The sequence below is a fragment of the Equus asinus genome, chromosome 20 (genome assembly GCF_041296235.1).
Source record: "Equus asinus isolate D_3611 breed Donkey chromosome 20, EquAss-T2T_v2, whole genome shotgun sequence".
In the NCBI taxonomy this organism is placed as follows: Eukaryota; Metazoa; Chordata; class Mammalia; order Perissodactyla; family Equidae; genus Equus; species Equus asinus.
Genome location: NC_091809.1, coordinates 46,383,584 through 46,400,736, shown reverse-complemented (window position 1 = coordinate 46,400,736; position 17,153 = coordinate 46,383,584). Strand labels below are relative to the sequence as shown.

Below are 17,153 nucleotides of genomic sequence, written 5' to 3'. Positions count from 1 at the left end.
AGGTTTGCAGGACAGGGTCTGTGTCTTGGGAAGGGTGGGATGCAGAAAGCAGCCCTGAGGGTTTCAAGTGACTTGTCACTGGTCTCTTAGGAGGTGGCCTTTCCAGCTCAAATGGAACCTGGCCAAGGATTCGCTCTTCATTGCTCCACATCAGTGCTCCTCAGAGTGTGGGTGGACCCAGTGGCCATGAAGGAGGTGATGATAGTGGTACCTGGGCCACTTTGTTATTGTAATAGTTATACATTTACTTGAATGTGTTTAAGAATAATAATTAGCACATCATCAAATCTGGATTTCTGTGGACTTTCTTGCTTAGGACAAGTTAAAGGAAGTATTTAATTTTAAAAAGCGAGTCACGTTTAAGAGAAATGGTAAGTAAATAATGGTACAGGTGGCTTGGGGCTGAGGCAAAGGTCATACACAGCTCTGGATTAATCATATGAGTAACAGCCGAACACCAGGCCATCCCAGAAGAGGCGGCCATGCCTTCTGGGAAGAAAATGTCCTGAAGGAAGAAAACGTCACAGGCTCTGGGCCATGAAGGGGGAGGGGGAACCTGCACCTCACATTTCCTCCCACCCACCAGCTCAGGTCTACAGCCCAGGTCGAAGAGTTGCAAAGAAGAATAAGTAAAAACCACAACAGTTTAGTCAATAATCATAATACATTACTTCAGTAACCCAAAACTCAAAGTGCTCTCTCTCTAAACTTCCCACCAGACCTTGCGAGCATGAACTGTAACAGCCGCAGGAGACAAGGGCCCCTTGACGCTGACAGCAGGCCCAGGACATCAGACGTCTGCAGACGCGAGGGCCCTCCACCAGGCTCAGCAGGGCAGCCACTGCCCCGCCCGGGCAGCACCGGGGACCAACGCCATGGTGAGCCAGAGAAGGGGGACGGCTCTGCCAAGGGCTGGCCGAGAGGACTGGTCCAAACACTGAACCGGAGACTGAGAATAACTCAAAGGGAAGCTGTAACTCTGGCAGATTTATGCCATCCTTCTCGTTTTTTAACTTGCATTTTTTCCTGTGTGTTTTATAAGGGTTACATACACTAGAGCATAAGTACAAATATAATTTATAAATACAGAAATATCAGAGTGCACACTCAAAATTGTTTACAGATGGGAGGCAGGATGCAAAAAGTTCAGGGGCTGTAAGTCTGCGTGACTCACTAACTGCACCTGCCTGGATTCCTGGCAACACCTTCTCCACGTAAACTGTGCCTCCCCTGCTGGATGCTGAGGGAGGTTAGGGGGGAACGTGTGCCACTGAGCTCAAAGCACCTCATGCCATAGTGGGGCTCTGGGGCCTGGGGGGTTTCGAGAGGCCCGGGCTCCTTGGAGGACCGGGTATACGGACGCTGTGTAACCTCTTTTTAGAGCCCTGGAAAGAGCACAGGGCTTGCCTTCAGAGGGACATGCACTGGAGCCCCAGCCCTAGCACACACCAGTGTACAATCTTGGGTGAGCCACTCTGAACTTCAAGATCGTCTTCTGTAAAATGAAGAGGTAATGAGTGATATTACCTCGTGGCATTGTTGTGAGGCTCACACGAGGTAAGAAGCAAAGGGCCTTGGGGAATCATAGAGTATATTCCTTCTCCCAGGTAGTGTCCTGGGCATGGAGTGACCCCAGAGGCTCCCAAGCTCCGAAGCCTGCAAGGAAGGGGTGCCACAGGGCCAGCCGGGGGAACCTGTGCTGAAGCTCTAGCCCAGACAAAGCCAAGTCTCTGCTCAGACAGGCCAGAAGTCGTGCACAGCCCAAGGGAGCTGGGACACTGGCACCCAGCCACCCACACCCACCATCAGCCACCCCTACCGTCAGGCTCCTGCTGCCGTGGGGGAAGTTCAAGGGCAAGGAGCTTTTCACTCTTTAACTCTCCTTTTTGATGTCTGCCAGACTTTGGGGGCAGGAGGGGAAGGAGAGGAGACAGCTGACACTCACGGAGTAGCGGGTACTCATTCTGAGCACCTTCAGGGGTCCTCCTGCCTCACAGCCTCCTTTTCACCCCAGCCTCCTCCAGCCCCTACCTCTTGCTTCCCGACCACAAGTACAGGCTGAGTTGTGCATGTTGCAGAAAATAGGATAAACCAGGGCTGCTTTGTATGGTTGCAAGTTCAGAGGCTTTGGAGTTTTCTGGATCTGGCCTTGAAGCATCTAGAAACACCTGAATACTTGGATGATTCCCATCTCTCTCTCTCCTGCTTGTCACCCTAGTCACCCTGCTGTGTATTGAACTCCAGACCACAGGCTCCCAAACCTCTGTGCACCCTTTGGAGGAAATAGCTCCACTGACCTCCCCCAGCCCATTCCCATCCCATGCCATCTACTTCCTCTAAGTGCCTGTGAAAGAACTTCTCTGGGAGCAGGAAGATGCTTTGACTCATTCCATTCTCCCATTTCTGATTCTTGCCATTTGGGGAAGCAGGAGAAAGAGAGGGTTCCGCTATGCTTCTTTGTGGGGATGCATAAGGGAGTTAGAAGCAGGCTCGTCTTTGCCTGTGTCCAGGGCCAAGAAAGAATCAATGGAGGTCAAAGGCATTGCCCTTCACTCCAGCCAGTGGCACAAGAAGCAGAGAAAGCGTCCTTCCCAATTTCGTACAGACTGTGTTATGCTTTTTACTGTTCTCTGCTGAGACTGTGAGCTTCTTGGGCATGGGCACACAGTCGCACATCCATCTCTGTGTCTCCCAGCCCAGCTCAGTGCCTGACACACAGGAGGCTGTGGATGCTGGAGTGAGCCGTGAGGACAAGGCCACAGCTGATTCAGCTCTGTCCTCCTAGGGCTAGCACAGAGTCTAACAGAGTAGATGTTCTGTACTGCTTATTTGCTTAAAGCTGCTAGAATAAGGGCCACCTCTCTCCTCCCCCTGTCCTGGCTGAGACCTCCAAGTTAAACGTGGGCTTTGGACCACCCTGGAGATCCTGCAAATCAGTGCTGAGTCTCAGAGATCCATTGCTCAGGCACAGCCTGAGATCGAGGTTTTCCCCAGGTGTGAGCTCTCCCGGCCACCCAGGAAGGGGCTAAAGGTGAGAACTGTCTCACCACAGTGCAGACAAACAAGGTCAGAAAGGCTGTCAGCTCCACCCTACCTGTGCCTGCTCTTACGACCAAAACACACTGCAGCAGCGGGAACACCAACCCCAGCCCATCATCTGTGGTTTCAGTTCTATGGTGAATCATTTCCCTGTGCAGGTGCCCGAGCAGGGCAATCTTGGGTTTAATTACTGTCAGGCTGACAGTGAACAAGAGGCAACAGGGGGAAGAAGGGGGAGCCCAGGCATGAAGGCCCACCTGCCATGGTCCAGCGTGCCAGGCATCCTTAGGCCCAACCATGAGCCTGCTGCTGAGGGAAGAGTTGACCCGCCTCACTGGGAGGTGGTGAGAACACCGTGAGAGGTGTGAGAGCGCTTGGCAGATGGGAAAAATCCACCACACCTGTGCGTTATTTAAGGCACTAACAAGAGTTGCAGGATAAAGTCAAAGGTGCCGCTTGGAACAGCTGCGGGGCACTATTTGTGTAGAGTCAATATGAAAGGTCATCCCCCCCACCTCCCACCTGCCTGCAGCAGAACTGCTCTGCCTCCCTTCCTCCAGAAGAGACCGCAGACTCTGGTTTCCTGAATCCAGCCTTGTACGGCTCCCCGGGACTCCAGGACACCCAAGAAGGGAGAGAGACAGGAAGAGAGCCAAAGCAGTTTGGTGTCAGCAGGGAGTTCCTGAAAGGAAGCAGAGAAGATGTGAAAGATGGTCTCCCACGCAGAGGGGGATTTTCCAGGAAGCTAGAAGCTAATAAACTTCAGCTTCAGGCCCCTTACTTGCATTGACCCTTCCAAGCCCCTCTGCCTAATTTTGCATTAATAACTTTGTATTCTTGTTCTAAGAAAGCCTCCAAAACCGGTGTAAGCTTCAGCCCCCACAAAGCCTGGGTCTGCCGGCGTTCCCAAGTAGGACTCCTCTCTCCTCAGAGATAAGCTCCCATCTCTCCCCCAACCAGAAGGCCAACGCCCTCCACTGGCCAGCCTCCTCCCACTGGACATTCACCTGTCTAGCCAACTCAGACAGGCCGGCCTGTTCCTGGGCTCATGGCATTCCCCTGCCCGGACTGCATTTTCCCTAACTTTTCAGCCTGTTGCCCTCTGTCGCACTCCTACTTCCTCTTCAGGACCCAAGCAAACACTACCCAAAAAGGAAGCCTTCCTCCGAGTCCCCGAGAGTTCCACACTCCCTTCTGGGTGCCCCCATGGTGCTCAGTACATCCCTCTGTCACAGCACAAATACCCCACATGGAAACTTTAGTTTTGAGGGTCCGCCTCCCTGCCCGGGTTGTGTGCTCCTCCCCGGGTCCAGACGGGCTGATCTGAGTCTCTATCCCCAGAGCCTACCAGCTCGGAGCTGGCCCTCCCGGGTTCTGGGCAAATGTTTCTAGAGTAAATGAGTGGATGGATGGCCCTACTGCTGGGAACAATGGCAGAGTGACTTTGAAAGGTCAGAGTTCAATCCTGGTGTCCCAGGCAGTCATTGCTCTCACACTCTGGCCACCCCTGCTGGATACCTCATTCAGCTCCTCCAGGAAGCCGAGCCCTGAGGAACCATTCCTGGAGCCTGTGCGCCCCCTCGTGGCTGAAATGGCCACCGGCCCCCCCCGCCCCCCTTCCCCAAGAACTAAAGGCAACAGGCAGGGCCCAATCCTTGGACATCCTGCACAGCAGCTTGACACCCCAGAGCAACGTGATTACCAGCGTCTGATTCACATGGAGGATCAAGTTTTACAGTTTCTTTAATTCCTTGGCTGGAAGGGACTATGAGGACTCATCTCACCCATGGTCCCAAAGACCCCCCGCGGACCTGGTTAACCCTGGCAGTGAAGTGGTCTTCACATCTGTCTAGGAGGTCTCAGAGCAGAAAAGAGAAGTCCATCCCTGCTTCCTTTGTCTCTGGTCTGACACTCCTGCCTGTGGCTTCCAAGGCCAGTCTGGCAGCCTCTGCATGCGTGCCTCAAATGCTAGGGATCTCCAAGAGACCTGGGATACGTGCCAAGGCCAGGATAAGCTATGGAGACCTGATCCCACAGGGAGTCACACAGCAAAGTCATACCCTCCCCTTTTTGATTTCTTAAGGAGCCCACCAGCTACTCTATTCCAAGAGCCTTCCTCACTCTGCGCCACACAGTGCCACCACCACCTCCCCCAGCCCCGTCACCTGGAATCAGGGACAGCAAACTACTGTACTTTGTTCAGCCTGGACAGAATTGTAGTCATAAGTTGAACGTGACACCTTTCAACGAGGCAGGCTTTCTGCTGGTGTCCCCTTTCCCCTCATTAAATATTCTAGTCATTTCCCTGAGTTCACCGTAGTTCCTGATAGAATCTGAGTCAGAGAACCCCACTCTACAGTTCGTTCACATCCTCCCTTTCACACCATTTAACGTCTTCCTACAAAATACTACTTAATAATTGCCTTTTCTAGGAAGTTCTCCTTGATTATTTATTTGATAATCATGTACCGTTGTTTTGACAACCAGAGCAGGCAAATGGAAATGAGAGATACAGCCCCAGACTTCTGGTAAAGGAGATGGAGGAGCTGAAATATTACAGGGCAGTAAGTGCTTTAAGAGGTGAGCATGAGGGTTCTGAGAGCACTGGGGGCCACACAGAGCCCAGAGTTGGGGGTGGTGCCAAGGAAGCGTTCCTGGATGAGGCCATAGCTGCATTGATTTGTAAAGGATGACTAAGTAGTCGGTTTCCAAGCAGAGGAGGCCATGAAGGAAGAAAGCCCTCTAAACTGAAGGCCAAGAGGCAGGAGAGACCACATGGCCCCAAACAAAGGCTCAGCGTGGCCAGTCAGAGGCTATGTCAAGTGGTTGCTGAGGGCAGGTCATGGGGGCCTTGCTGCTCTGTCAAGGAGAGGCACTGTTATACTGGCTCCTTAGAAGGGTCACTCCAGCCACAGTGTGGGGACAGACAGGTTAGGAGCAAGACCAAGCTAAAGGGACCCTTTAGGCAGCCATAAGGGTCATCCTGGAGAGAGATGATGGGAGCCTCCTGGTGATAAGGGATGACTTCTCTGCCCAGGCTGAGCAGTGAAGGGAAGGAGAGCAATCTGGTGGCAGAGCTGGAGCAGGACGCAGAGTCCAGGGAGATGTGTCTGAGAGAAGGGAGACTTGGACTCCCCTAACGCTGTGGAGAGAGAGGCAGTGAAGACACGGAAGGAGCCGCCAACTCATGCTCACTTTCTCAAGAAGGAGAGAACGGAGCTCAGAAGGCTTTGAGGAGAAGAACAAATCTCCCATTAAAACTGACGGGAAATTAGGGAGGTTTGGATATAGACATGTCTGTGATTGTGGGAGGGGTAAGAGGAGGCAAAAAATCGAAAGTACTCTTATCTGAGCGTCTCTACTCTCTCTGTGCTGTAGGAGGTCAGGACATTTGTTGAGAGTATTGGGGGAGGGGGCAGCATGATGAGGAACTCTAGGAGAGCCCTGAAAATTTGACAGAGCCTCTTGGGGGAGAGAGCTGACCACAGGCATACAGAGAGATCTCCAAGGGTGGGGAGAGCTCCACTCGGGGTTCGAGACAATGCTGTTGCTGTGGTCACATCCATGACACGGAAGGATTCTTTTTCAGCATCCCAGGTGCAGGGGTGGTGTAGGTGGATGGTTGGCTTGCTCTGAGTTAGAGTTTTGCTGGCCAGGTGTGGCAGAACAAAGATGAAGGTATTTGCTAAAGAGTGGCATCTTGAGGGGATTAACCTTGGGAGCCGGGCAGGAGCGGGCTGAAAGCAAAGCCAAGAAGGGGCTGATGGACTGAGAGAAATTCGAGGGTTCAGGAGCCGGGAATCTTGAGGAGGCTGAGAGGCAGGTGTAATGAGAGCGAGGGAGTGAGAAGGCTGGAGGATGTGGAAGAGCGTGGCTAGAGAATGGACAACTGGGGATTGAGTTTTATAAAGCCAGGAGGACACAAAGCCACAGGTAACCAGCAGGGGAGGGTGGAGCGGGGCCATCCACACTCTGAGTCACATGGCATCTTGGTTCTCTCCACCCTGCCACTCCTCCCCACCCAACCCCCAGCAGACACACATACACACACCACTAAATCTGCTTGGCACCTACCTGTCCCCAGTCTGCGGGGCTGCTATCACTACAATGATTAATAACAACAACAGGAAGATGTAATGAGCACTCACCACACAGGGCTGTAGCCTCAAGCCCAACTTTTAATTGCTCCAACCACAGAGACCTGAAGCATCTGTGTCTCAAAGGCAAGTCAGTCTGTGTGGAAGCCACATGTCACAGTCCACTAGAAGGGGTCAACCTACTGAACCTGAGTTAAATGTGAAGCAGGCCCAAAGTCACTCCTATCTTCATTTTCCCAGTAATCTCCCATAATGTCTGCTTCATGGTGCAATTTTTGTGGAATTAAACATGAATAGCTTAAAAATAAATACCTGGCCCAGGGGTAGGGTAACCACAAGCAGGGGATTAAAGTCTATTGACCCTATGACCTAGCTGGGAGTCAGTCCTACTTAATTACAACAAGTTCTGTAATTGTTTTTAAAGACATCTCAGGCCCCCACGCCATGGGGCTGGCCACCATGTTAAAGGGCCAGGAGAACAGTCCATGAAGCAGAGGGACCAGCTTCATAGGCTCACTTTGGCTGCTAAGTCCCTCTCAGGACTTCCCCATGGCCCCCAGGGTGGTCCACTGTCCCTGATTCTTGGTTCACCCTTCCTTCCACTGAGGTTTCTCTCCTCCTAGCCAATTTCAGGTCAGGATTCACCCCAGGGCCAGGCTTGTGGGAAAGACCCGGGGTTGGAAATGGACCCAAGGAGGGGCAGTGCAGGCCCGGGCAGCCGGGGCAGCTGTGGGCGGGGGTCCAGCAGGCAATGATGGCATGACACAGAAATGATGGACCTCAGGATGGGGTGCCTAATGGGCAGGTGAGAGGCCAGAGCCAGAGATCATGATAACCTGAGTGCAAGTCCTAGAACAAGAGCTTGGCATAGGGACCAGACCAGAAACCCACTTGTAAGAACCTGAGAAAACTCAGCGCCTGGGGAAACTCGGGGCGGGCACCTCTCTACTAAAGCAAGTGGGAGCCAAGAGCCGGGGGCCCCGACTGGGTCTGCCCGTGACTCCAAGGCTGGAGTACGGAGGATGTCCTGCCTCTAGGCCACACTGCTCTGGGACTTGACCAAGAGCCCAGGTCTGGGGACCAGGGGAAGAAATAGAGCGGGAGGTGTCCTTCTGCGGAGGAGGAGGCAGCAGGTACAGAGCACCTCCCTCATCTTCCTTTCCCTGAAACAGAGCCCTGTGTCCCTGACGTTTTGCCGGTAACTTTCGGAAGCAGGAGAGAGATCAAATGGGGCAAGTTACAAATTGAGCAGAAATGTCACCAGAGCCCCTGGCATAGCTGGGGTGAGGCCTCTCTCCTGGCCCAGGCCTCCACCAGCCTCCTCTCACCAGGCGGGATCCTTATCTGGACAGGTGGGGCCCTGCCAGGTCCCTGACTCTGGTGTCTCTCACAGGCTGGCATTCCTGGGCACAGCCTCAGTCCAATTCACCAGGCACTACTGAGCACCTGCCTGGTCCAGCGCTGGCATCTGCAGGAGGCAGGGAGGGCACTAAAAACCTCTGGGAGACCCAGCCATCTGTAAACATGCTATAACCCCAGAGGGCTATGGGACCGCACAGTAAACGTCCTCCCATCCCATAGAAATGATGCGAAAAGTGAGAAGATGAGGTCATGAATGCGGAGGGCCCTGTCACCTTTAACCCCTAGACACGTGAGCAGTTGGCCTCCGTAAGGAAAGGGGAGTGATGTTTTCTAACGAATGTTCTGGAGAGAAGAGGAGGCCACCCAGCAGAGCCCTCAAACCTGTTGGGCTTCTGGCTCTGCCACTCCCTGAGGGGCCACCTCCCTCAATTGGAACCGTGAGCAGCCTGATAAGGCCCACCTCATGGACTGCCTTAAGGCTTAAATGAGAAAACCTGTGAAAGAACTTTGCCAATTGCAAAGCACTACACAGTGCCTGCTACCATTGTTAAAAATACAGAAATACTGAGCCAGCCCTGATGGCCTAGCAGTTAAAGTTCAGCATGAAGGGTGGCCCAGGTTTGGTTCCCAGACACGGAACCACACCCCTCTCTGTCAGTAGCCATGCTGTGGTAGTGGCTCATGTAAAAGAACCAGAAGAATTTACAGCCATACATAACTATGTACTGGGGCTTTAGCGGGAAAAAAACGGAAGAAAAAGGGGAAGATTGACAGCAGATGTTAGCTTAGGGTGAATCTTCCCCTGCAAAAAAAAAAAGAAAAAAAGAAATACTGTGTGTCATGGAAGCTCCATTGCCAAGACAAGCAAAATGATGGGCCTTTGGTTGCGCTGGGCTGGTCAGGATGCCCCAGTCTCGGCAGGCCCTCTAGATGTGGCTCTGTCTCCATTCCTTTGCTGCTTCACCTGGAAAAGCATCTGGATTCCCCCATCCTCTGCCTCACTCTGGGCCCAGATGAAACCATGGAGTACCTAGATCTGGGGGTGCAGGGTGAGGTTCCCAACCCCTGCTGGATAGGCTAGTAGAGAACCAGGGGCCCCAATAGGGCAGCAGGGTCCTACTCAGGACCAGCGCCCTCTTGCTCCCTCTATGGCAGGGAAAATGGAAGGAGAATACGTGCTGTGCTGTAGCCAGCTAAGAACCTGCAGGCGTGGGAGGCCAGAAGAACTTGATTAGCATGTTATCTCCTCACCCTGAGCATGGGGAGCCCGCTGGGAGCGGTGGAGGGTGCACCGCCCTAGCAGACAAACCTGCAGACCCACCTGTGTGGGACAAAGAGGAGGGGCTGGCTGGGGCACCAGGAGGCCAGGGCCCCGAGCCGCCAACCCCATTCTCACGCTCTGGGGGCTCTCTCAAACCACATCCATTCTCACGCCTCTCCCCAGAGTGGGGAAGGGCTGTTGCCTGGAGTTTCCACCTAGCACCCAGACAACTCTTCACCTTACACCCGCCTGGGTGAGCAAGGATGTGGAGGGAGGCTGAGCTCTCCCTCCACCAACTGGAGTTCCGGCCCCCTCCCCATGCTCCGAGGGTGAACACCCCCTCTCCATCCCCCCTACAGCCCTCTTGCAACTAACTCATGGTGCTGATCAAAGAGCTGGAAAATACTAAAATAAGATCTATTGGCTTCGGAAGGCATGAGGCAGGGTTTTGCTTTGCCTGCTGGCAGTGGAGGGTGGATGGCGGGAGGCGGCCCTGGGAAGGAGTAGTGGTGGGAACCCAGAGGTGGCTGCCTCGCTCCCCTGCGAGATCGTCCTTGGCTCTTTTCCTTTCCAAGCTTACCACGCCGGGTGCCCCTGGGTCCTGGGTGGGGAGACAAGCGTTGGCTGCCTGGAGGCCCCTCCACAGAGCTGGAGGCTAGAGGGATTCCCCTTTTCTTCGTCTCTAACAACCCCCTTCTCCCCTCGCTTCCTCCGGTTCCCTGCCAGCTCCAGGTCTCCTGGAATGATGGTTCCCGTCGCCTTCCAAAGCTCTCTTCAGCCAGCCCGGAGGACAGACGTCCGCTCCCGTCCTGCTGAGTTGCCCTCGTCCTTTCATCCCCAGGCAGACACCCACGCTGGCCCTCTAAATCTTCGCTTACTGATCCAAGACTAAGGGACTGAGAAGGCTCCTCCAGTCTGCGTCCTCCGGTCACAGTGGTCCTGGTTGCAGGTTTGGGGGACTCCCAGGGGGAGGTCCCCGGGCCAGCAGAGCCTCCCAGAATCACCACTTCTGCCGAGTCACCAGTTCTAGCATCTCGTTGCAACCCTGCCTGTCCAGAGATGGGACTCCCTGCACCACCCCCTCCACGACAGACACACCCTGCCCATATTCAGTGCGGTGACTGAGAGGCTGTCGATGGGCCTGGGCTCCGAGCCCGTCATCCTCCTGATTCCCGCCTCCCCCAAGCACTAGCTGCAAACCCCAGATCTGGGCCTGTTTTCCCATCTGGAAATGGAGGAAATAATGCCCACCTCACAAGATCGCTGGGAGCACTGGATGACTCATTCACGTAAAGCATTTAGCAGAGTCTGATAAGTGCTCACTCACTAAGTGGCATTTCTCGATACTGTTATGCCATATATTGATTTTCTTTTAATAGTAAATTACTCCAGGGACTAGTGTGGTGAGTTCCCACCTCAGGTTATCTTCTTCCCAGCATCAGTGTCCTGGGGAGGCCCAAGCAGTAACAGGGTTACCAGGTGAACACACAACCAGACCAGGGAAGTGGAGTGGGCGCTCCGGGAGGGCCCCATAAACACCACCAGGGCTCCACAGAAGGTGCCTCTCTAAGCAGAACCTGCTTGTGCCCCCGCTCCCAGGCCCTGTCCTCTCGCCCGGGCACGCTTGGATCTGTGAACACCATTTCCTCCACACTCGGGATCCCCCTTCTGATGACACTTTCTTTCTCTAGATGCGTGAGTCTCACTGACTAAGCCAGTCAGACCTCCGTTCCCTGGGCCTCCAAGAAGGCGTTTCTCTTCCCATTATGAGTTGACTTTGCAAAACCAGCCCTCACTGCTCAGAGGTTTCCCGCTTTTGCAGCCCACAGGCTGGCTGTTGGTGTGCAAGTAACAATGCCACTCAATGCGTGACGGTTACAAAGGACAGCCACCCCACATGCTGCCTCAGTCCAGGTTTGTTACAACTCAATCTCCCCCTCGGAACTGGAAGGCCCTTGACCAGCCGCCACTCAGGCTTTCAATTTTGTTCCCTCATAAAGAAAAGCAGGCCGAGAGAAGCACCCAGAGCTAGTACCTCGCATCAGGTACTCCTCCAGTTCACGGGGCCAGGACCGCAGGTCAGCCTGCTCCTCTCCAGACCCTGCTCAAGGGCCCCAGCCCAGCAGAGAAAGGTGAGAGCCACTCTGACCTCTTCCTGCAAACCGGCCAATCGTTAGGAATGGAGACAGGCAGTTCACTGGGGCTCTGGCTCCTTCGATTTTGTGTTTGGGAACCAGACAGATGGCGGGGAAGGAAGATGGCGGGCAAGGACTTCACCCACACAGCCTCTCTCTATCCCTCCCTCCACACGCCCAACCCCTTGCCCTCTGTCTCATCCACGTCTGTGAGTTTCTGCCTCTTCATCAACCTCCGTCTGTTTTTCTGTCTCCCTCAGTTTCTGTCTGTCTTAATTCCACTCTTCTTTCTCTTTCCTCCAGCGGGTAATTTTCTACGGACATTTCCACTCTCCTTCCTGTTTTCTGTCTCTCCTTCTCTGTCTCTTTCTCATCTCCATCTTTCTGTCTTTATTTCTAAATCTACTTTACTCTCTTAAATTACTCATTTTTTTTTCTTTGGTTTTCTTCTTTTCCCTTCCAAAGAAAAATACTAAAATGGGAGATAAGATAGCTGCCAACCTTGTATCGATTTCACACACCCCAGCCCACCCCCATACACACAGACCCCAAGATCCTGTTCAGGATGGTGGTTCTGGGTGCCATCCTCAGAGTCATCACTGATAAAATGGATAGCCTTCTCCCTGTCAAACCCCAGATGGCCTCTCAGTCAAGCACACCCCAAACTGGAGCAACCCGGATATCCCAACTCAGAAATGACCAGACCAGGACAGAATGAAATATTTCTGTTGTAAAGCATGGCCTCCAGTGGAGCCTTCTCAGTGGTCCAACACCTGTCCCTACCTGGGTGACTACACAGCACCCACACCCCATCCCACCCCACCCAGCTCCTGCCCTGCCCTACCCTGCACTTTGCTTATCTTATCAGCAGAAAATGACAGCAAGGACACACCCAGCCTAATCCGGCTTTCCCAATAACTTGAGTCTGAAGTACCATCAGTAAGTGGCCTGGTCACATCCAAGATGGCTCAGAGGAGGCAGAAGATGAGGGGTACCTATACTTTGGGTGGTTCCCAGAAATGAAATACAAGTGGTCTGGGTCTGATCCCTGGGACATGGTGCCTAGTAGCCTGGCTAGAATCGAGAAGACTGGACAGAAGATACTATTACCGCCCAACTGACTCATTTCATTTCCTTCAAGCACTGTCATCACCATCACTCACCAGGCCCTGCCTGGGGAAGGGTGCCTGCAGCCCCGAGACCTCCAGAAGCTGGACCCGGCAGGCCAGCTCCATCCAGGGCTCTCACTGGCATCTCCGACTCAACCTGCTCAGATCCAGACTCTTCATCTTCCTTCCCAAACCCATCCCTCACCTCTGTTTGCCACCTTGGTAAATGGTACCACTATTTGCCCGGTCATTCAAAGAACTGGGACTCACCCTGGATCCCCCGCCAGCCTTGTTTTCCGAACCTAGTCACCAAGTCTAATCCACATGTAAAATTTCTCTCTGCTCTCCTGGTTCCTCCGACCTGGTTCAGGACCTCATCGTCCCTATCAGGACTTCTGCAATAGTCCCCTACTGTCCTCTCTACCCCAGTCTCATTCCACACTGCTGCCAGGGGTGGAAGGGTTTTCCAAAATTAACGAAGGAAAAAACAAATCATCCTCCTGCTTCAACAACTCCTCCTGGCTCCTTATTGTCCAGACCTGTGTTCTCCAAACCCCTTTGATCCCTGATGATAAAAAATTTTGGCACCCATCCCTCACTTATGTATATTTATTTGCATGTAAATTATGTTTACGTGTACTGCCATCACTAGCCAAAATCTGAAGGACAATAAACCCTTAGAGAAATAGTATTGCTAACATCAGGAGATTTGAATCTATATTTCAAAACATCTTGACAATTTTGAATATTTCTGGTCAGCTTCTATCAATTATGATTAGATTTTTATAGTTTTTAACTTAAGACGGAAAGATAATGAGGAGCCCATTCTAAGAGTCAGGGAGCAACATCCTTGCCATTTCCTTGCTCTCTGCTTATGCTTGCATTACTGGCCTTCCCTCCAACCTCCAGTATCCTTTCAGAAAACTCACTAAGCTCCTTGTCCATTGTGTGAGGTTCAGTTTAGTTAAAACTAGACAAGACCACCCACAAATCCACTTCACGAGCAAGTGTAAATATGTCACAATACGCTAAAAGTGAGTGAAGATGCAAGGACCCATCTGTGGGTTGTCATGGACGTCCCCATGCCCTGCTTCCCTCAGACCCCGTCAGACCCACGCAACATGTGTGACATCAGGGCTAAGTGCAGGTACCAGGGTCAACCCATAGAGCAACTATTAGAAAAGCTCAAATTCTTTCTTCAGTTTTAATTTTAAAATACACATAAATAGAAGTTTCAGTATTTTTTTCTCCTATCCCAATGGAGCATCTTGCATAATCCCTGAGTTCAAGAACCTAGTTTGCAACTTCTAGTCTGGACACAGGTCTGTGTCCAAATGCCCTATTTTGCATACAGGTCCTGCAAAAGAAGATGTCTTATGAATTTCTCAAAATAGGGGCCACGTATTACTTCTTTTCCCAGACCCCAACGCAAGGCTGGCATAGAGAAGATGTCAATAAATGTTAATTAATTTTTATTTATTTATTTATTTAATAGAATTAATAGCTGGTTCCCTAAACACATACAAACTCCTCTCTTCGCTGTGAATGCCCTTCTCCCCTTTGGCTCCCACTTTTCCACCTGACCAAGTCCTGTTCACGCTCATAGGCTCAGTTCAAATGTCACCTCCTCGGGGGTCTGCCCTGACTCTGGCTCTGTTTGCTATTCCACCACCTTGCTCACCAGCAGATCACAGTGAGATATCCGGCCAGGTCACCATCTGCACCTTGTCAAAGAGCTGCAGAAGCAGGGGAGGCGCCTCATTCCTCTGTGTGTCCCCAGTGCCCAGCACATCGTAGTGCTCAGTAAGTGTCTGATGAATGAGAGACTCTCACAGAGCCCAGGATGAGGTCAAGGGACGGCCTGGGCCAGAGACTTTCAAGTTCAAGAACTTTGATTCTGGGTAATGGAGAGGGAGAGGAGCAGAGCTAAGGGAGACCGCGTGAGGGACAGCCAGGACCAGGTCTGCATGTTGAACCTCATGAAGTGCTGCTCACTGATGGCCTTTCAGGCCTGAGATAAGTCTACTTGGAAGCAAAGTGGGGAGCCTGGGTAAGGAAGTAGGTTTCCACCACCTGGCGGCACTGTGTCGGCATCCTAGGAATCCCATGGAGGCCGAGTGGCCTCAAGGAGCTGAGCAACCTCTACCTGAGCATCACTTCGTGGCCAAAAGCACTCAGGCAAGCCAGAGGAACCAACATTATCAATAAATGATCATCTGCGGGATTTGGCAAGGCCTAGACGTAGACAATCTAAAAGCCTTCCCTCTTCCAACGGGGTCAACCCAATGAACTCATCTGTTAATGGTCCCATTAACAACTGTCAACTCATCACCCACAGAGAAACCTCAGAGTCATCCCCAATTCCTCCCACAGCCAGTCCTTTGGATTCTGCATCAGCAATGTCCTCAAATTCCAGCAGCCATCGTCCTGCACAAGCTTGTGCTCTGATCACCTGCCAAGCACAAAACGTGTGGTGTTGGGCCAGGTCCCTCAGTTCCCTCATCTATGAAACGGGAACGTTAAGACTGAGTTTGCAAGGTTATTAGGACAAAATTAGTTATCTTACATATAGCACATAGCATAGGGCACAACACGGTGTAGAATATCAATGAAGAATATGTCCCCTCCTCTTCATCTTCTCCATCCCTGCGGACCACGCCTTAATTAAGGCCCTCTCCATCTTTCCCCCTAACCATTGCAACTGCCTCTTACCTGGTCTCCCCGACCCTCCCCTACATTCCTGCCAGAGTTATCTCCCTTTGCAGCAGGAGTGATGGGTTTTTTTTGGTTTTGGGGCATTTTCGTTCTGTTTTTAAAGATTGGCACTTGTGCTAACAACTGTTGCCAATCTTCTTTTTTTTCTGCTTTTTCTCCCCAAATCTCCCCAGTACATAGTTGTATATTTTTAGTTGTGGGTCCTTCTACTTGTGGCATGTGGGATGCCGCCTCAGTGTGGCCTGATGAGCGGTGCCATGTCCATGCCCAGGATCCGAACGGGCGAAACCCTGGGCCGCCAAAGCGGAGCGTGCAAGCTTAACCACTCGGCCACAGGGCTGGCCCCCAGGAGTTGTGTTTGAAACTAAATTTACTCAAGCAACATTTAAGTACTTTTTGTGTGCCAGGCACTCATTTACAAAGATAAATGAGATCTCTTCCAGGGAGCCTAGTTTCCAGACATATTTCAGACTTTCTTTAGCTAGAAGATCGCTAAGCTGGGACTCAAAGTGAACCCATGTTCTTTCTGATTCACCACCTCTTCTCCATCACCCCTAACCTGCCTTCCTTCCACCCCTCCCAGCCCACCTTCAGCGCAAGGAGAAGTAGCAGGAAGTCCCAACATAAAGAGGCTATCCAGGGACAGCGACAGAAACAGTAAACAGGCAAAGATTAGACTCAAATATCTGCAAGGGCCTGGCTCAATGGCTCTGGTAGGGGAAATACCTTTTTTGGGAGGGAGGGTCACTGCCCTTCTCAAGATTTCCCTTTATGTGACAGCCTGAGCAAGATCAGATCCTCGCCTTGGAGGGCCTCCTAATGCAAAAGCAGAAAATTCAGCACCTCTGCCCCCCGAGAAACAAGGCCATGGCCCCAGGCCTACACCCACCTTCACTGGTCCAGCCCACGCTTGACGGCCGAGAGCTGATCCAGCATGACCCCTCAGCACCAGCCTGAGACCACCAGCCCCAGGCCGAAGGACTCAGGGATTCTCTGAGGGGGCTGCAAGACAAAACCCCGTTCCCAAGGCACAATGGCCACACCGCCCTCTACCTGCCCTCCCAGACAGCATCATGCCCACAGGGCACACTCTTGGTATAGCTGAGAAGGTAGATGTCACACTAAATAAAAGCCAGAGCCAAATAGGATTAGACAGGTGTGACGGTGTCTAATGAGGCACCTGAGACAGGTGAATTTGCTACAATAAATATAATCTCAGTCAAGGATTGAAACCCTTGTCTACCTAGGGCATGGGCTACCAGGATTGAGCCGCTCTGGGTGTATAAGTGTCAAGGACGGGGAAGGACATGGCAGCTCTGGAGAGAACAGGAAGAACAAAGAAGAGTAAGACACAACCCCTGCCACGGGCGCTGTATCCACTTCCTGGGGCTCCAGAACAAAGTACCGTGCGCTGCGCAGCTTAAACAGCAGAATT

At 52.3% G+C, this 17,153-nt stretch overlaps 1 protein-coding gene and 1 long non-coding RNA gene across 4 annotated transcripts in view; one reads left to right on the top strand and one right to left on the bottom strand.

Moving 5' to 3' along the window:
* SMIM35 (small integral membrane protein 35) overlaps positions 1-17,153 on the bottom strand; it is a 73,596-nt gene that overhangs the window by 40,772 nt on the left and 15,671 nt on the right. The window lies entirely within an intron of this gene.
* LOC123278644 (uncharacterized) lies at positions 711-13,701 on the top strand. The gene is made up of 3 exons (XR_011495677.1): positions 711-878; positions 10,486-11,673; positions 11,760-13,701. It is a non-coding gene; the product is annotated as an uncharacterized lncRNA (long non-coding RNA).